General features: G+C 39.1%; 1 long non-coding RNA gene across 2 annotated transcripts in view; it reads left to right on the top strand.

Annotated features, from left to right (window-relative positions):
* Positions 1-19,991, top strand: part of LOC141411516 (uncharacterized) — a 37,827-nt gene extending 17,836 nt beyond the window's left edge. The window contains exons 5-7 of one of the 2 annotated variants that reach the window (XR_012436329.1): positions 15,062-15,884; positions 17,496-17,575; positions 18,215-19,991. This is a non-coding gene — a long non-coding RNA (uncharacterized lncRNA). The remainder of the gene's footprint in view (positions 1-15,061; positions 15,885-17,495; positions 17,576-18,214) is intronic. The other variant, XR_012436328.1, reaches the window with a different exon arrangement.
* The last annotated feature ends 839 nt before the right edge of the window (positions 19,992-20,830 follow it).

Genomic DNA, 20,830 nt, shown 5'->3' with positions numbered 1-20,830 from the left:
GGCCAAGGGAACTTTTTAATTAGAGGTAGCCTTTTCGAAAATGTCTCCTCACCCATTTGATGCCTCCCATCCTTCTCATCCCTTCCTTGGCTCTTGAGATACCTGGCTTTTTTTTTTTCTCTGCCCTTCCTCTATAGTCCTTTTGTCACCGTCCTAGTAAATATCTTTGTCACCTCCTACTTGGATCATTGGCAGGCCCCTTCAAATTGTTTTTCACCTCTTGTTTCTCTGCATCACTAGCTTTTCTTCCCAGATTCATTCTTCCCACATGCTGCTTTCAGCTGACTTCCTGCTGCAAAACTTTCAAAGGTCCTTTAGAAGTTTCCAGGCTAGCATTCAAAGTTCTTGGAAATTCTGGATAGGGATGGTGGTGATGGCTTGCAGAACATGGGAAGGTACCTGATGCCACAGAATTGAAGACTTAAAAATGATGAAGACGGTATTTTTAGGTTGTATACTTTTATAATTAAAAAAATCATTAGAAAGATAATCAAGGCCTTAAATAATCTGCCTTTTTGAGCTTATTAAACTTAGCTTTCATTTCTAGAATTGCTGTTACTAACTTATTCTCACTGCCACAGATGGAATGTTTGCACCCACACTCTCAAATCCATAGGTTTAACCCTAATCCCCAAATGTAATGTTACTAGGAGGCAGTGTGATTTGGTCATGTAAGTAGAGTCCTCAGGCATGGGATTAACCCTTGTGTGAGAGGCCGCAGAGAGCTGCCTTGATCCTTTTGCCTTGAAGGTAACACCCACGCACAGGAAATCAATGTGAGTCAATGCCCTGTATAGCTATCCTTATCTCAACCAGCAAAACCCCTTGTTCCTTCCTATTATTGCTTATACTCTCTCTACAACAAAATTAGAGATAAGGGCAAAATAGTTTCTGCTGGGTATTGAGGGGGGGAGCGGGAGGGGGTGGAGTGGGTGGTAAGGGAGGGGGTGGGGGCAGGGGGGAGAAATAAACCAAGCCTTGTATGCACATATGAATAATAAAAGAAAAATGAAAAAAAAATAAAATAAAATGCAACCATCAAAAAAAAAAAAGGATGCAACAAGAGGAGGCCATCTGTGCACCAGGATATAGGTTCTCCCCAGATGCTCAATCTGGACTTCCCAGACTCTGCAACTGTGTGAAAACAAATCTCTGTTGTTTGTAAGCCTCGCAATCAATGGTAGTTTGTTACAGCAACTGGAACAGACTTAAACACATACTGATCATCTCAGTGGGCTGTACACGGTGCTGAGCTGTCTACATCAGTATACATCTAACCCGGTCGGGTAAGTTCTGTTATTGTTATTACCATTTTGCTGTTGAGAAAACTAAGGGTTCAATACCTTGATTGAGATCACACATCCTAGAATACTGATACAAAGTTTTTGTAACTAGCCACACAAATGTAATAATTCAGAAAGTACCATTTCTCTGTGCTATTTCTCTATGTCAGGGCTGGAACCAGGGTGACCTAAGTGAGACACTCCCTTTGGGTGCAAAATTTAAAGGAGTAACCAAGAAAAATGATATTTGATGGCAATATCTTAACAAATCAAAATCAATGCAAAAATACAATGATAAAGCACCATTTTTCATGTAAAAACAGTATTTGATCATATACTTTTTTCTCATTCACTTTACCCTAATGCTGGCCCTGGTTCCTATAAAATCTTATATTTATCAAAGTGATAGCCCATAGTCTTTAGTTTGCTACTCTGATTTTTTTTTAAAAATTGATTTTATAAATTTTATTTTTAATTAATATTCCTAATTGATAAATCATAATTGTATTATACTTATGGAATACAATGTGATATTTTGATATATGTCTGTATGATTAAATCAAATTATTTTAATATTAAATTAGCATATTATTTATCTTAATTACTGAGTTCCCTGGAATCCCCTTAAAATTTGTGCCCAAAGCAAGTATCTCACTTGCTTCACTTTAGTCCTGACCCTACTGCCCTATTAACCTGAAAGACTTAGATCACTCTTTCTTCCTTTAGCTCCCCAGTTCCCCCCAGTCCCTACCATCTTTTGGGTGCTAATTAACCTTCATGTTAGTTCTGTCACAGGGACATGTGGCTATTTCAAGGCCATGGGAAATTTTTTAAGAGAGGGAAATATTTTGTTATTGTTATTGCAATAGAACAGTTCTAGAGCCCAAATTATATTTCTGCAGATTAAAAACTATTGAGATACCTGAAACTCATTGTCAACAAGAAAGGGGTTTGGCCCTTCTAGTCAATGTTTTAATTAAAATTTCAGTCTATGCTCACTTGGCTACTCTGAAAACTTTAGGCCAGGGGTGATAGAGTCTTATTTATGCAGAAAACACAATCACTGGTTTGCAATACTGATTAAATTAGGGGAAAAACAGTGATGTATTTTGAGGTAATCTGGAGCTGGTTTATAGAAAGGACTGCCTACAGCTTTATCCTGTAGGTAAAGAGGCATCTTTGTGAGAAATTGCTTTTTGTATTTTGAGATGATCAAATACCTACATCTTTTCCACAAAAAAATTAAAAACCTAGATTCAAAACAACTAATTAAACAAGATGGGGAGTATAAATTTGTTGTTGCTTTACCAAAAGGTCCAGAGTTGTAATCAAAGCATTAAATGAGTTCTGAGCTCAGTGCTTTGAGTTGGCCATTTTCCTGAGTTATGGCTGCGCAGACCTAAGTGACATATAGTAGTGAGTGTGCTCTCGAAGAAAAGAAGCTAAGGCAACCCAGTGCACTCAACTGACCCATGACAGGACCCTCCTGTTAAAAACACAAAGAACAGAAGGACAACACATAAAAAATGATAAATAAATACACACATATCAGAACTTTCCAGTGAAAGATAATCCCTAGGAGACCAGAAACAAAGAGGGCCTCAGAATCTAAATAGCCTGATTTCATGGTGGTGACCTTTCAGAAATAAAAGTCAGGAAGCTGAAATTCAGCTCTCAATAAAAATACTTGATTCTTTAAATATTCTTCTTCGTAGAAGAGGGAGATTAGAAAAATTTATCTGCTGGCCCAGAGTTGCATTGTGTAAAACTATCCTCTGTCTGGAGCTATAGAAGGGAGAAATGCTGTATACAATGACATTCGAACCCATAGGGGCAATGATTACCATGTTGTAAGGGGACCCCCAAACTAGGAAACAGATATAAAAGTGAGTACCAAAAAGTATGAGAGACTCTCATATTTAACTCTTCCAGATGGATATCTTTATAACCCCGGATGTAAAAAACTTGTTTAAAAAAAAAGACCCCATCCCAGCCTCAATTGCAATGACAAGCCCATCTTTTTTTTTTTTTATTTTATTATTTATATGTGCATACAAGGCTTGGGTCATTTCTCCCCCCTGCCCCACCCCCTCCCTTACCACCCACTCCGCCTCATCCCTCTTCCCCCCCACCCCCTCAAGACCCAGCAGAAACTATTTTGCCCTTATTTCTAATTTTGTTGTAGAGAGAGTATAAGCAATAATAGGAAGGAACAAGGGTTTTTGCTGGTTGAGATAAGGATAGCTATACCGGGCATTGACTCACATTGATTTCCTGTGCGTGTGTGTTACCTTCTAGGTTAATTCTTTTTGATCTCACCTTTTCTCTAGTACCTGTTCCCCTTTTCCTATTGGCCTCAGTTGCTTTTAAGGTATCTGCTTTAGTTTCTCTGCGTTAAGGGCAAAAATGCTAGCTAATTTTTTAGGTGTCTTACCTATCCTCACCCCTCCCTTGTGTGCTCTCGCTTTTATCATGTGCTCAAAGTCCAATCCCCTTGTTGTGTTTGCCCTTGATCTAATGTCCACATATGAGGGAGAACATACAATTTTTGGTCTTTTGGGCCAGGCTAACCTCACTCAGAATGATGTTCTCCAATTCCATCCATTTATCAGCGAATGATAACATTTCGTTCTTCTTCATGGCTGCATAAAATTCCATTGTGTATAGATACCACATTTTCTTAATCCATTTGTCAGTGCTGGGGCATCTTGGCTGTTTCCATAACTTGGCTATTGTGAATAGTGCCACAATAAACATGGGTGTGCAGGTGCCTCTGGAGTAACCTGTGTCACAGTCTTTTAGGTATATCCCCAAGAGTGGTATTGCTGGATCAAATGGTAGATCAATGTCTAGCTTTTTAAGTAGCCTCCAAATTTTTTTCCAGAGTGGTTGTACCAGTCTACATTCCCACCAACAGTGTAAGAGGGTTCCTTTTTCCCCGCATCCTCGCCAACACCTGTTGTTGGTGGTGTTGCTGATGATGGCTATTCTAACAGGGGTGAGGTGGAATCTTAGTGTGGTTTTAATTTGCATTTCCTTTATTGCTAGAGATGGTGAGCATTTTTTCATGTGTTTTCTGGCCATTTGAATTTCTTCTTTTGAGAAAGTTCTGTTTAGTTCACATGCCCATTTCTTTATTGGTTCATTAGTTTTGGGAGAATTTAGTTTTTTAAGTTCCCTATATATTCTGGTTATCAGTCCTTTGTCTGATGTATAGTTGGCAAATATTTTCTTCCACTCTGTTGGTGTTCTCTTCAGTTTAGAGACCATTTCTTTTGATGAACAGAAGCTTTTTAGTTTTATGAGGTCCCATTTATCTATGCTATCTCTTAGTTGCTGTGCTGCTGGGGTTTCGTTGAGAAAGTTCTTACCTATACCTACTAATTCCAGAGTATTCCCTACTCTTTCCTGTATCAACTTTAGAGTTTGTGGTCTGATATTAAGATCCTTGATCCATTTTGAGTTAGTATTGGTATAGGGTGATATACATGGATCTAGTTTCATTTTTTTGCAGACTGCTAACCAGTTTTCCCAGCAGTTTTTGTTGAAGAGGCTGCTATTTCTCCATTGTATATTTTTAGCTGCTTTGTCAAAGACAAGTTGGTTATAGTTGTGTGGCTTCATATCTGGGTCCTCTATTCTGTTCCACTGGTCTTCATGTCTGTTTTTTGTGCCAGTACCATGCTGTTTTTATTGCTACTGCTTTGTAATATAGTTTGAAGTCAGGTATTGTGATACCTCCTGCATTGTTCTTTTGACTGAGTATTGCCTTGGCTATTCATGGCTTTCTGTGTTTCCATATAAATTTCACGGTAGATTTTTCGATCTCTTTAATGAATGTCATTGGAATTTTGATGGGAATTGCATTAAACATGTAGATTACTTTTGGGAGTATAGGCATTTTTACTATGTTGATTCTACCAATCCATGAGCATGGGAGATCTCTCCACTTTCTATAGTCTTCCTCAATTTCTTTCTCCAGAAGTGTATAGTTTTCTTTGTAGAGGTCTTTCACATCTTTTGTTAGGTTTACACCTAGGTATTTGATTTTTTTTGAGGCTATTGTAAATGGAATTATTTTCATGTATTTTTTCAGTTTGCTCATTGTTAGTGTATAGAAATGCTAATGATTTTTCTATGTTGATTTTATATCCTGCTACCTTGCTATAGCTATTGATGATGTCTAGAAGCTTCTGAGTAGAGTTTTTTGGGTCTTTAAGGTGGGCATCCTTGTCTGGTTCCTGATTTTAGAAGGAATGGTTTCAGTTTTTCTCCGTTAAGTACAATGCTGGCTGTAGGTTTGTCATATATAGCTTTCATAATGTTGAGGTACTTTCCTTCTATTCCTAGTTTTCTTAGAGCTTTTATTATGAAATGGTGTTGGATCTTATCAAAGGCTTTTTCTGCATCTATTGAGATGATCAAGTGGTTTTTGTCTTTGCTTCTGTTAATGTGGTTTATTACGTTGATTGACTTTCATATGTTGAACCACCCCTGCATCCCTGGGATGAAGCCTACTTGGTCATGGTGAATAATCTTTTTGATGTGTTGTTGAATTCGGTTTGCCATTATTTTGTTGAGGATTTTTGCATCAATGTTCATTAAGGAGATTGGCCTACAGTTCTCCTTTTTGTAGGTGTCTTTGTCTGGTTTTGGGATAAGTGTAATACTGGCTTCATAAAATGTGTTTGGCAGTTTTCCTTCACTTTCTATTTCGTGGAACAGTTTAAGGAGGGTTGGTATCAGTTCTTCTTTAAAGGTCTGATAGAATTCAGCAGAGAATCCTCAGGTCCTGGACTTTTCTTTTTGGGGAGACTCTTGATTGCTGCTTCAATTTCATTTTGTGTTATAGGTCTATTCCGGTGATTAATTTCCTCTTGGTTCAGTTTTAGATGATCATATGTATCTAGAAATCTGTCCATTTCTTTAAGATTTTCAAATTTATTTGAATATGGGTTCTCAAAGTAGTCTCTAATGATTTCCTGGACTTCCATGGTGTTTGTTGTTATCTCCCCTTTTGCATTCCTGATTCTACTAATTTGGGCTTTTTCTCTCCTCATTTTAGTCAGGTTTGCCAGGGGTCTATCGATCTTGTTTATTTTTTCAAAGAACCAACTTTTTGTTTCATTAATTCTTTGTATGGTTTTTTTGGTTTCTATTTCGTTGATTTCAGCTCTTATTTTTATTATTTCTCTCCTTTTATTTGTTTTGGGATTTGCTTGTTCTTGTTTTTCTAGGAGTTTGAGATGTATCATTAGGTCACTGATTTGGGATCTTTCAGTCTTTTTAATATATGCACTCATGGCTATAAACTTTCCTCTCAGGACTGCCTTAGCTGTGTCCCATAGGTTCCGGTAGGTTGTGTTTTCATTTTCATTGACTTCCAGGAACTTTTTAATTTCCTCTTTTATTTCATTGATGAAGGCCCACCTTTTTTTTAATGAGATGATCTATGTCAGAAAAATAGTACCATGATGGAAAACCCACTGATACAACAGATAAGGTAATTAGCATCTCAAGAAATAGAAATAATAGTCTGATTAAAACTATAAAATAAATGTGGTGAAATGATCAGAGATAAGGAAGTCATAAAAACTCTAGTGAATGAATAGGGTATTGTTTTTTAAAAGACCATGAAGATATAAAAGAGAACCAAATATAAAATTGGCAGTAGAATGAATAATCATTAAATTTAAAACATTCATCTGTAGGTTGGACAACATATCAGATACATCTGAAGAAAAGGACTGGCTAACTAGATTTGAAGAAACTGCTCAGAATGTGGTATAGACAAACAGACAACATTAAAGCAGCTATGAGACAACAGGGACAAGATTGAAAAGTCCAAAGACACATTCCATAGAAGCTCCAGAGGACAAATACAGGGAAGAGCAATTTTCAAACTGATAAGACCAAGAATATTAACTCAATGAATGTACTTCAAGTCAATCCAACTTGAACAAATACAAATTTAATTTAGCAAACTTTGTTTTGACTATTAGAAGAAAATATTTCTTTCTCTCTTTATTTATTTTTTTTTGGAGCTGATTGACTCTCTAAGATTTAACCCAAGGTTAGAATCTATAGCAGTGACCACCTTTCTTCAGAATATGATGGCCACCCAGTAGGTCAGGACCCTGGAGAAAGTAATATCAGCTGCTATCAATCTTTTTTGTAAGGGGCCAAAGCATCCAGCCCAGATAAACCATCTGTAGGATTGAAATCACATTCGAAGGGGATGCTATAGATGTGGACACCAATTTGCTTCTTAGATGCTGTTCAGGATAGCACTTGGTAGAATGCAAAGCTGTATACTAACACCAACAATGTTATCTTGCCATTGACTTAGCAATTAACAATTATTAATAAGCTGAGTCCTAAGCTAAGTGCTCCACAAGAATTTTCTAGTTAATCTTTGCAATAATGTTTTAAGATACGTGTGGCTATGCATATGCATACATATTTAAATACATATTTTAAATATAGATGAATACATAGAGACTTAGAAAACTGATTTATCTTGCCTAGTGTCTCTGAGAATAGTGGAATAGGGACTCAACTCAGATCTGTGTGATGATTTTAACTATTATTCAACACACAGAACACAGAGGAAGTAGATTAATACTACTGACCAATGTAAGCCAGACAGTTCATCTGGGAACATGCAAAGTTGAAGAACTTTCTTGGGCCAACTTTGAAACATTGCTGCTCTGGATTAGGCAAATCTACCTGGGAAGGATGGCCTTGTCCATGAATTTGGAAGTCAGAGTGGACCTCTGAGGACCAAGGACAGAGCTCTTTCAAACAGAACAAAGGAGTTACATGGTCAGGTCTGGAGGATGAGTGTAGGAAACACATTACCAATAGTATCTTGGATATGATTTGCCAGTGAAATGGAAAGACAGCTTGTTTATTTTGAGCACGGAGTGCGTTACATTCATTTTTTTTTAAATGTCAGGCATATGCATGTAAAATGTGCCTGTTTTTCAGCAATATGCTTTTTCCATACAATATGGAATTAAAAATAAATTGCTAATGGAGGCACAAGTGAATGAGTCAGAAACAGAATCAAAAAGAAAATATCAACACTGTCTGAAGCTCAGCAAATGTTAAAGGTTTTGGGGGTTTTTTTTCCAAAAAATTTGGGCAGCTTAACATAGGCCAAAGTGGGCTTCTAGGTGCAGGAGGCACAGGCACTTGTTTTTCCAGAATGTTCCCTCCAAATGTACAATAAACACCATTTTGAAGTCAGCGCTTTTAGAAGTCTTCTATTTTTCACTGAAAAAAAAAAACCCAATTTATTTTTTGTTCAAAGAAAAAGTGGAATCACAGCCATCTCAGAGAACTGATGAAAACACTGGCAAAACTTTCAGATAAAAGAGATCAAATTGTTTACCAAGAAAATATATATAAACATATATCCCATTTTATTTTCCCTCCCAGACATTTGGAAAGAATGGAATGGGGCTTAGGGAGAACTCAGACATTCTTTCTTCCAGTGGAAAGACCTTTCTAAAAAGCAGTTCAGCATTTAAATCATTATACCAGGTCGTCTGAGAAAAGTATTTAACTTTCTCTTTGATTTTTATTTCTTCCATCACTTCATGATGGTTGTTCCTGTGCTGACAGAAACAGATTTCTGGCCCTCCAAAACAAACAAACAAACAAACAAACAAATACCCTCATACATTCAAGGCCAGCTTGCTTGCTCTTTTTTTGGGGTAACATAATCAATTTAAAAAAAAATTCTTTGTTTTTGTGTGAGGTACCTATATGCTTGGGTGGAGATTGTAGTTTAAACTCCACTGAAAGTAGTTGCCCTTACATTTCTGGTCAATATCCTGTCTGTGAATTCGGGCTTTTCAGTGGAAATTCTGCTTTTCTTAATGCTACTTCCAGACTCAGCTATGTACTCAGATGTAAGGGCAATAATTGTCAGTTTGGAGAAAAATGGAAGCAGAGAAAAAATAAAATGCTACTGTTTAGGTTTTTTCAACTTAAATTTCTGAATAAATGTCAAGCACTACCCCCAATTATCACGATCCAGTTTTTCTCTGTTCACCATGACCTCTGTTTTTATGTCAAGGGAGATTTTTGTATGTAATACTCAGAATTTTTTTAAAATTATACCAGAAAATCATAGGCTGGAGAGAAAGGAGATGAAAATTTTCCTCCAGTGCCCACAGCTAGTGTGTTTCTGTTGCTCTTTTCTAAGTCTTTTGATCTGGTAGGGAGATATATAAAGGAAGCAGAGCTCAGCTCCAAACCATGAGGATAATCATCTCAAGGCCACCTGAAAAGACTTAACCAGTTCACATCCAAAATCATGCCACATGTGACTTAACTCCCAATTGTGTACTCATGACAGACATTATTAACCATCACCACACTGTTTTTCAGTGAGTGCAGATTGGGCCCCTGATCCTCTTCTACAGAGCTCTCCAGGCAACACTCCTGTCAATCCTGATTAAACCACCTTCCTTTTCTATGTTTTTACCTTTAAGGGGTACAAGCTATAGTGGAAAAGATCTTGAATGGAAAAATGGGATGTCTACCTAGAGACCTGCCTCTACTCTGCCACCAGTAAACTATTTTCTCCTTGGCCAAATTACCAGCCCTCTTTAAACTTCAATTTTCTAATCTAGAACAAGTAGCTAGCATTTGATTGGAAGATGTCAATCATGATGCAAGGACCTCTGGGGGTCCATAGTAATTGCAAGAGTTCCTTGAACCTATAGCATTGGAAATACTGCTTAAATATTAAATGAATGACATGGTGACTAAGTTTTCAAAGTAGACAGATGATGTTGCAATGAATACAAACCAAGTTAATGTATAATTACTGTACATTTTATAGTATTTTGTCACTATTTATAAAAATGGCTTTTCTTTATCATCTCAAGTTTCAACATTCTCATATGTTCATTGCATCAGAAGTAAAGGCTGAGGGGATTTTTGCAAAGATCACGTAAAATACTACAAGAAAGGGCTTGGTATAGGCCCTGTATTGGCCATGGTAAGTGCTCTATAAGGCACTTCGTACTACAGAAGAAAGAGATGGTCTCCCCAAGACACAGGAGGAAGAAGGTGCTACTCAACTTGGGCACAGGCTTTGCCTTTGTTCTGTGATAGGGATGCTAAGTGTGAGCCAAAAAGTAGGAGAGATGATTTCTTTAAACACTCCCTTAACTCTAAGTACTCAGGTACAGCTATCTACTACTGTGTCAAAGTTTGAAAACTGATAATATAATCCTTGGGCAATGGCATTGCAAAAATCTCCCTGTTTTCTTAACTCTACCAGGATTGTAATTGCTGCACCTTTTCTTGCCTTGTGGTCATAGTGTTTTCAGTTAGTTTCCATATTCTTGCCTAGCCTACTGAGGCTGTATGTTTGGTATCTCTTAGCCACCCTATACGTCATTTAAAGGATGATATTATTACCATGACATGGAGCTTCATACTTTATTGTGAGGGAGGGTTTCCACAGTTTAAAAGGTTGGGAACCAATGAGGAAAACAGTCTAGAAGTTTCCTTCTAGCTCTGTCACATAAAGGATTTTGGTGTTAAATGCAGCCTTTATGAAAAAAAGGCAATTTTCTTTTTTATGTTACAAACACTTACTGGATATACATTTTTCTTTTTTATTAGCATATATTAATTGTACAAAGGGATTTCCATTGTGATATTTCCATACATGTTTATAATGTACTTTGATGAGGTTCACTCCCTCTATTACTCTAAAAGGCAATTTTCAAGAGATAGATCTGAAAACAGAAAAGCCTCAGTGGTAATAGGATGGTCCTCTTTAATTTCTGTTACCACTAACCTTCCATTATCAGGAAAAAATAGTAAGCATGCATTTCAAGAGTGGGAACAGTTATCATATTCCATTCCCAATATTGCGAATGAAACCAAGGTCCACGGATTTTCTGTTTTTCTTTGATCTTTTCATTTTCTTCTTGCTCTAAAGTCCAACCCATCAGGCTGTTGTCAATCCCACAAAATCATTTCTCAAATCCATTTCCCTTCTTCCCACCTAAGCTCAGATCCTAGACTATAGCATCACCACTTGCTTCCCAAATCACTCTCCACTTTGCAGTCAAAATAAACGTTTACATCTGGATGATATCGTTCTCATCCTTGAACTCCTCCTGATACTTTGTGATATGCTTTTGTAGTCCTCTGGTCTCATGGGATTTGACTCTGCCCTACCTCATCAATGCAATCTCCACCCTCTCTCCTGTTCACTCACTGTGTTCCACACTAGCCTTCTTTTATTTCCACAAACACATCCAGCTTTCTCATAAACCTGCAGGCTCCTTATGCAATGTTCCTTCTGCCTGGAGCAATTTTTCCCACCTACTGACAGACACCTCCATCCTACCTCCTCAGAGAGACATCCCCTGGCCCTTCTTTCTCTAAAGAGGCTCAACCTTTGTCTCTCCACTCTGTGTGCTGCCTTAAAAACACTGATTAGTATTTGTAACTATTCATTTATTCCTTCCTCACATATTTGCTTCTGCACACTGAAAGCAAGGGTCTTGACAGGTTTTTGTTGTTGTTATTGCTTTTTTTTTTTTTTCACTAATATATCTCCAGAATTCAGAAAGCCTAACATTCAGAAAGCTTGCAACAAATATTTGCTGTGACAGGAGAGATTACCATGACAATTTTGAATAGTAATTTTTCACTATTGTATATGAATAAACTTTGATGTGGGTTATCAAATAGCTGTGCCACCTTCTCCACTGAAGAGCCTCTAGTGCTACACTGTCCAATATGGTAGCTGCTAACTATGATAGCTTCCATATCAAAGGACATTCCCACCACTGGAAAGTTCAGTTGGACAGTGTTGCCTGAGGCAATGGTTGAGCTGGGTCAACTTCTGGAGGAACTAACATGAGAGACTAGCTCAATTGCCTCCTTGTTCTAACAAGAACTAGTTCTTACCTGAGGTCTTACCTGGTTATTCTCCAACATGAAACTATTCTATTTAAAGTCCTCAGCTTGGTTTCTAGGTACAAAAAAATGTGATTGACAACAAGGAGTTAGCCTCCTGCTGAGAAATATGCAAACCTGGAGGAACCCCTGCAAATCCATTCATAGGGTTTCTTTTCACTTCAGCCTGTGGAAAATGCTAATCTTTTATTACTAGACTATTGTTTAATATTTATCCAGCACCAAAAACTATGCCAAGGGCACATGCTGAAGCTCATGCTGGTCTCTGCCTTTGGAGACTTCCCATTTAATTAGACAGATGGGGAAAAATTCCCAAGTGTGGTTCCCAATCACATTTATGAATAATAAGCTGGAATGTGGCTTCTGGCAGGATGTCACACTGGCGGGAGGAGGCTGTGTGTGGTATGTCTTACTGTGCTGCACAACCAGCCCCCACCATCTCTTGCTTTCTGCTGCTACCAGATTTGAATGCTACTTGTAATACAATTGTCTCTGGCTTGCACTTGCTTGGGGTTTCCACTCTTTCTGAGACCTTCTTCTCTGGGGACCATGGACCCTGTGGTCTAGTTTTCTTTTCCTTCAAGTGTTGTGACTACTTCCTCCCTTGAATGCCCTGGGAGGACAGATCTGATCCAGTTTTATTTTGCTTATCTCCCTTGCACTGGGGCCTCTGTCTCAGTGCATACACAGACACACATCTGACCTTGAAGAAACTGTGGTCTTATGTTTGTCAGGGGGTGAGGGATGCTGTTAGAACCATAAGGAACACTTTGTAGTGTAACCTGTTGGTCCCTTTGCCCCCATTTTGTCATCCTAGGTGGCTTCAAAACTTCTGTCCCTACCTTTTTGTCAAAGAGTTCTTTCAGTAGCATTTAGCAAATATCATACTCTTCTTCCCATTTTAACAGCATTATTATAATGTAACACACATACCGTAAAATTTTACTAATGTGCATTTCAGTCATATTTGTTATATTCAGAGAGTTGCACCACTATCCCCCCAATCCAATTTTAGATTATTTCTGTCACCCCAGGAAGAAACCCTGATGTTATCCTTAGCTACTCTCCATTCCCACTGCAACTTTAGGCAAGGTTGGGCTTTTGACTGCTGAGCCCCTCCTACCTTGGGACTGACTTCTATCACTATGAATTTGAATTTGCCTCTTTGGGACATTTTATATAAAAGGAATCATGTTATGTGTGTGCTTTGTGTGTGGCTTCTTTCACTTAGATGGTTTGGAGGTATATTCACATTGTAGCTTGTATCAGTACTCTGTTTATTTTTGTCACAGATATCACTTCCTTGGATGGCTAGCCCACATTTTGTGTATCAGCTCATACTCCTTCCATACAAAAATATAAAGGCCCTTGGTAAGAACCTTCTTGCCTTTTATTTATTGGAAGGCAGCTCAGAAAGGGATTTTTAAATAATATGTTTCTTAAATTGGTACATCCCAAAAGACAAGTTCTACCCTTAATGTGTACACCCAGTTGTACATATTTCAGAGTCACTTAAAAGCAAACATATCCATTGTTTATTCAGTGTTTGCTGATGGATGGCTGTCTGGATTGGCTAGTTAAGCAGTCCTGATAACTTGCATGCCACAGGACATCCTGTTTGGAACCACCAGGTAGAGTGCCGGCATAGCTCAAGACTAATCTCCACCTTTAGGGTGACAGCTGACTCTCAGATCCCCTCCGAGTGATCTCTATTCCTCTCTGCCCTTCAGCCTCATCCCAGACTTCACACATATCTCTCAGTCTTACAATGCTGACATTCTTTTCCCCACATTATAGACGGGGAAACTGAGACTCAGAGGCTGAGCAACTTGGCCAAGTTTACAAAGCTAGTAAATAGTGGAGTTGGGGTTTGTGTCTAGGATCTCTCTGATTCCAAAGGCCAGGCTCTTCCCACAACTAACTCCCTGCTTCCAGGTGACTTTATGGTCATTATGCCACTCATTTAGAGGTCCCAAATCTCTCACTGACAGCCAAGAGATTTCCAGGGTTCAATCAGACTGGCTTCATAACCTGGGCAAATTATTGGACTTTTCAATGTATACCTTACCATCAGAACAATGTTCAAGGCATGAAACAGAGAACACAAGAGGTATACAAGGAAAATGCTTAATTTCAGAAGTCCATGTTCTGTTGGTGCAACTCCTCAATGTCCTATCCTTAGCTGAGAATACTTCCTACAATGTCTATCAGCAGGTAGGGTTATTTATTCCCTTGCCAAGCCACAACCCCATTCTCCTCTCAGTTGCCTCCCAGACTTTGAACCCTTCCCAACCAAAGATCTAAGGTGATTCTAAACCATTGCAAGGAAGGAATTTCATCTGCTCTCCTTTTCCTGGGTGCTCTGTGAATCCATCCATGTCTTTGAGTCTGCTGAAATAAATAAATTTTTAAAAAGCACCAGGCAGAGAGGCTGCTGACCAGTTCTTATGGGAGAGAACTCTATGTGCCTGCTTAGACTGAGAGCTGAAGCTGCTCTCAGAGCCTGTGGTATTTACTGTCTAATTTCCCTTTTTGTCACTTTCACACTAAAGATCTTTAAGTAATCTTTCTGATGATTGTCACATTGAACTGGTTCAACCAGGCTTCCAAGTCCTAAAGATATACTTGATGTGATATGTCACCACTGTTATTTAATATTTATCAAGGATACTCCGAACACTTGGCACCATTCCAAACTACACCATCCCCAGCCCCTCCTCCTGCTTTCATTGCCACAAAGAATTTGACCCTGTGGGACTTAACTTGCTGAGATTCTGTCATTGCTGACTTCTGTAACCTTGGAGTTCTGTCCCTTGTAGGTGTCCAGGGACTGTCTGGATGGTGTCAGGCTTCTGATGCTAACCATCATGATTATGGATGTGACCTCAAGCACAGACCTCCTGCCACCCTGAATTAGCCTGAACAGGCACCAACCAGCTGGCCCTGTGGGAATATCAATGACCCTGGATTTCGTTTCCTGCTTCTGCCCTTGGCATTTGCAGCCTGAGCTCAGGAGTACAGCTTTCTGCTCTTTGTGAGAAGTCCTAGGTCCAGCGCCAGCTACTGTACCCAGCTGCCTTTGCACTCCCAGGCCCTCTCAAGCATGGTTTCTTTAAAGCTGCGGGCAAGTGTCACCAGGGCCGTTTTTTAAAAGTTTGTTGGCCAACTTGCTTGACACTCCACTGAAGCCGCCTTCCTGCCTCTGACACCTAAGGTGATCCCTGCTCTAATCACCTTCTCGGCTGCCTGGCTGCCTCTCACTTGCAGCAGTTCCTTGCTTTTAACAGCTTGTTTAAGGTCCCTCGATCAAGCTGTCGGCCTCCAAAGGAGAGATGGTGCTAGAAACAGTGTGGGAAGCTAAAAATAAACACCTTCTGCAGATAAGGCCAGACACGCTGTACAAATAAATTACCTGGCCACCCTCAAGACCTGATTGCATTGGCGGCCTCGTTGTTTCCTATTAGAAGATGGTAAACTGTTTGCGTAGGGAGCTCTGCAATGCAGGGTGCTAGAAACCATTTTTAAATTGCCCATCCACTGGACAGTGATGGGCAGAAATCTATTTGTAGAATGGGTTCAGGCTGTGCAAACCTGCACCTTAGGAGCTAGTCACTGCCAAGGACAAAACATCCTATTCTTAAAGTAAGTGCTATCACGTGACTTAAATCACAAATCTTTGGGGATTCCTCATGTGGGTTTAAGTAATTAATTTTAGACTGTGCAAAAGAATCTTGGAAATCAGTAAATAAATTTGTCTGAGTACAGGAATGGAGTCATTAAAAAAATACTTGTAGTAATACCAACAGACAACTAAACATCCCCTTTTGTGTGACACTATTCATTCATGGTCTCAGTGAGGAGAATCCCAATAGCTTTCATCTTTGGGACACATACTCTGTGCCTGGAAACTTGTATCTGTTACTTATGTTTCTCACAGGAGCCCCACAGGTCACTTTTATAGTGAAGAAAGTGAGGTTTTGAGCAGCTAAGTGATTTGCCCAGCCCAATTGCAAAACTGTGGCTCCCATAAAGAACAAGCCACCCATAGATAGTTGGTTCTGAGTCAGGTTTTATGGAAGGGCTGTGTGACGTAATCACGGAGCAGGAAGCTGTTGTCGACCAAGATTCAGCCACTTTCAGAATATGGCCAGTTGCAACTTACTTCTGATGGTTATGTGAGAATCTTAACCCCAAGAAAAATATGATAAATTTACTATAGTTCAAAAACAGTCAATAAAAAACAAAGAAAGTTCTGGGTGGTGAAGTCTAACCAGCAGCAGAAATGGCAGTGGCTAGCATCTGCAAGGAAAATGGGCTGACTTTCCTGCCTGTGCCTGATTTCATGCCTTCACTGCAATTTCTAGCATGAAAATGGATTAATTCCGAGGTGCTTTCAATTGTGATTAAACATTTTCTCTCTGTGGTTGTGTCAGGATTGTAAAACATCTATTACAGCAGTTAATTATAATGCTGTGAACTGCTTTAACCTTTACAATTATCTATGTTTTCGAAGGCTTACAGGTTAGTAATGCTCAGAGCAGGGCAGGGGATGGATGGACCAGCAAATAAAACTGGGAAAGGTTGAAGAGGTCAGAGACAGCATGGTCTTCAGAGCATGGCGAGGCCCACCTGCCATGAACCCTGCTTGTTTTAATGACTGATTGTGTAACTACTAAATAGTTCTTCCCAGTGTCACCTCATGCCTAAGAGAACACAAGTGTCCTAGAATCTTAGAGGGAGCCTTAACAGATGTTTCACCACAACAGCTTGAAAAGAAAAAAAGCAGTGGAATTTCCCCTTTCTCTTCACAGCATTTACTACTTTGTCCATGGGGGCTGGGGGAGAGGGAGAGGGCGGGGTACAGTGTCAGAAATAACTGCAGGTTCTATGCTAAAGGACGTAACAGAGATTATTCAACTCAGTCTTCACAACAAGTCTATGAAGCTGGTATTAACCTACCCATTTTATAGGCAAACTGAGGCTCAAAAAACGTTTTTAAAAATGTTCACTGTTGCATGGCTTCTAGGTTGTGGCACTGGATACTAAACTGAAAACCTTCTGACTCCAAACCTTGGTCTCATGACCAAGCTCCATGGGATAGAGTAGACAAGTTTTCTCACTACCTAAAGGTACAGGAGTCTCTAAAATAAACCTTTACCTATGTCTCACCTCTTTCTGCAAGCACATGCTAGAAGGATCCCTGTCCACAACAATGAGCCCTGATACCCCTTCCTGCTCTTCCTTGTCTTTCAGGAAATGCAAGGATAGAGCCTTAAAATAGCACCAGACCCTCTGTAGTGATTACTCCAAAGGGGACCTGCTCCTCTGATCTGGTAGGTTAAGATGACACAGTTGACTTCCAAATTAGGTTGATTGCTTCCTTTGCTTTGCCAAGGAACTTTGATTCCATGCTCAGAGCTGTAGGCAGGAAGAGTCAGGGTGGGGTGGGTAACTGAATGATTTCAGTGGGAAAATAACATGAATGGACATGAGGAAGATGACATCTAGCCAGATTCATGAATGGCACTGAGGTACCAGTGGCCAGAGTCACTATGTCCCCATGTATTTACTAAATGGCAAATACTTGAAAATGAGCTTCATTATATGTTATCTCATTTAATCTTCTCCAGAGTTTTATGAGGTAGGCACAAACATTATCATCTTACAGAAAAAAGCTTAAATATTATACAGAGAACTTCTTTGTCTGAAATCACCTAGGCGGTGGCAGAGAAGAGTCAACAGGTGTGTTCAGTAAAGGATTTGCAACATTTCAGGGAGCATGTTGGGACAGCAATTCTGGTTTATAGAACTCCTCAGTTTCCAAAGTATAAATACTCTCACTATGGTTGATTTCAAGGAAAATCGCCCAAGAAGGGTGGGGTTTGTGAAGCATATTGCTTTAGATGTTTCTGTAACTGATTTTCTATGTAGTATGAATTGATCAATTCCTTTTATTCATTGTTTTGTTGCAGAGCCCAGCACCAATGAGATACTGAAAGAGACCACAGTGGTTCATTCAGATGCCACACCGCCAAACAAAAGGCTTTGAACCAGATCCCGTATCTCCTGTGGCCTGTTTCAAAACACTCAGCCCCTACAAGACAACAGGGTAGATGATTTGTTTTGCTTTGCTGCTCTAAGAACTTTGCAAATCACTGGTGTGAGGCTCATTTTTCTATTCTGTCCTGCCATAAAAGTTATTGGATAAACCAAGCCTGTCCATTTTATGCGCGTCTCATGTAAGCATGTGTCACTGAGTAATGTAACTGGACATTGTGAGATGATACTATTAACATTTTTTTAAGTGACAGCCTAGAGAAAGAAACATTTCCCACCTATGATATTGGAGAAGGAAATGCTGCTTAATGATGAAATTTTCTGCTTTGGTTTGTACTTCATTTCCCATTTTTTTTTCCCTTTGGGTCATCTTGCCCTGGCCATCTATAAGGAACAGGAAAGCAGTTTGTTAGTGGTTATAACCCTTCTGCTCATTCAACTGATTTAACTGATGGCTGTCTGACACCTAGGTCTATGGCTTGTGCCTTTTCTTCCAAGTGGCAGATTAGTTTATGTACCAACTGTGCACCCTCAGTTGCTCTCTTGCCCATCTTCTCTTATCTCCTAAGTTCAGAAAGCACCCAGGTGACAAGAGCGAACTTGATTAACTGCAGGTCGGGATTCAATTAGAACATGGGCTTTCAGCCTCCTTGTGCTTGAGTACTGTGTTTTTTGAAATACTAATTTTGAAAAACGCTTCATTAGAAATGCCTTTAAATTGTAACCTGGGAAGGCAGCAGGGTCTAGAGGTGAGTTCACAGGCTTTGGCATCAGCCAATCCAGGTTTGAGTTCTGGTTCCTTCAATTAATCTTAGGCCAGCTCCTCAGCCTCTCCGGCATCACATCGTTATCTGTAAATTGGGGATAAAATGCTGCCTGTATCACTCATAGTTATTGTGATGATCAGATAGATGAGTTAATTAAGAGTTTAATATGGTACATCTTGACATATATATTAATAATTACTGTTAAAATATAAAAACATGTTTATTTTTTGACTGTTAAGATAATTCTTGGTGGAGAAAAGGTTTGTAAACCCCAGTAATAACTCCAAGCTCCCCAGTAGTCCTTAACTTGGGGACCACTGAGGGAGAATGTGTTTCTACCACCATACCTAGTTCTCAATTACACCCACCAAGAGAGTTTAAGTAAATGTTTAGTTGACTGTTATTTTTTTTAGAGTGCATTTAAAAAATGTAAATAGAGCCCACCCTTTCTCATGACAAGAAATGCATATTTTAAACATCTTGTCTAAAATAATAAATTAGAAGATTAAACTTGTTTCTGATTAGATGTGAGTATCTTCAGATAGTGGTCAAAATGAAGAATTTGCATTTAAATGAAAAGATTAATGACTGATATACAAAGCCCATATTTAATCACCATTTTTAACACTCATAATTTATATTTTTATGCAGATCATCCACCTTAAGACAGTGATCAAAAATGATAGGTGTAGTATTTTATGAAATGATTTTTGTGCTACCAATCATACATCTTAGGTACAAATACTTCTGAGGCTCCTGGTTTCACACTGTTTCTTGGGACTGATCTAAATGTAGTAATTTGGGTATAAATATATATATGATAATGTGTGGGTCTCACCTCATAGAAATATCTCAAGCTAGAAGGAATGACTGGTTTGAAAATGACTTACTCTGCAGGCCTGCTCATTTGTTCCTCCTTTTCAAATCTGGGCTAAGCATGAATTGACCCTTTACTGTCTTGTAAAGAGTTTCTTTTTTTTTCTTCAGTACTGAGAATTAAACTCAGTTGAGCCACACCCTCAGTCCTTTTGCTTTTAGTTTGTTTTTCAGATAGGGTCTTTCTCTTCTGCTTGGGTGGCCTTGGGCCTCAATCATCCCACCTCTGCCTTCTAAGTAGCTGGCATTGTGAATTCATACCACCACAACCAGCTTGTTTTTGAGACAAGACACTGTTAATTTTTGCCCATGGCTTAGAACTACAACCTTTCTATTTTTGCCTCCCAAACAGTTGGGATTACAGGCATGTACCACCACTCGTGGTTCCACTTTAAACAGTTGACAGTTGTTTTTAAAAAAAATCTGACTTTCCCTCTTCAGAATATTCTAATAGTGAAAACACAAAAGGGATATGTTTTCTTCCAAACTAAAACATGAAGCAATGTTCTGAAAAGACAGAACTCTCCCTGGTAATCCCAGCAGCCCCTTCATTGGTATATTTCTCATTGATGGAGATAGTGCACTTTGGTCTACTAAGTAGAAAGTCAAAAATTATCTGGTTTATTCTAAGCCATTCAGCTTCATAATCAACCCTAACACCAATATTTATGCCATGTCCATGACATAACACAAGAATAAGGGCGCTCAATGTATGTGGGACCTCATTCCTTAGGCCTGACCAGTAGAACACCAACAAAGAACAGCTTTGTCTTAGGAAAGGGTCCTGACTGAAGAGAAATCACCCTAGCCCTTGAACAGTATCTGTTCTCCATCTGTGGCTTTGGGCTCAATGTTGAGCAAATGTTGCAATTTGATTTACATTAGCTA

Source organism: Castor canadensis, chromosome 10 (genome assembly GCF_047511655.1).
Source record: "Castor canadensis chromosome 10, mCasCan1.hap1v2, whole genome shotgun sequence".
NCBI classification, from domain to species: domain Eukaryota; kingdom Metazoa; phylum Chordata; class Mammalia; order Rodentia; family Castoridae; genus Castor; species Castor canadensis.
This window is presented reverse-complemented; position numbering and strand designations above follow the sequence as displayed.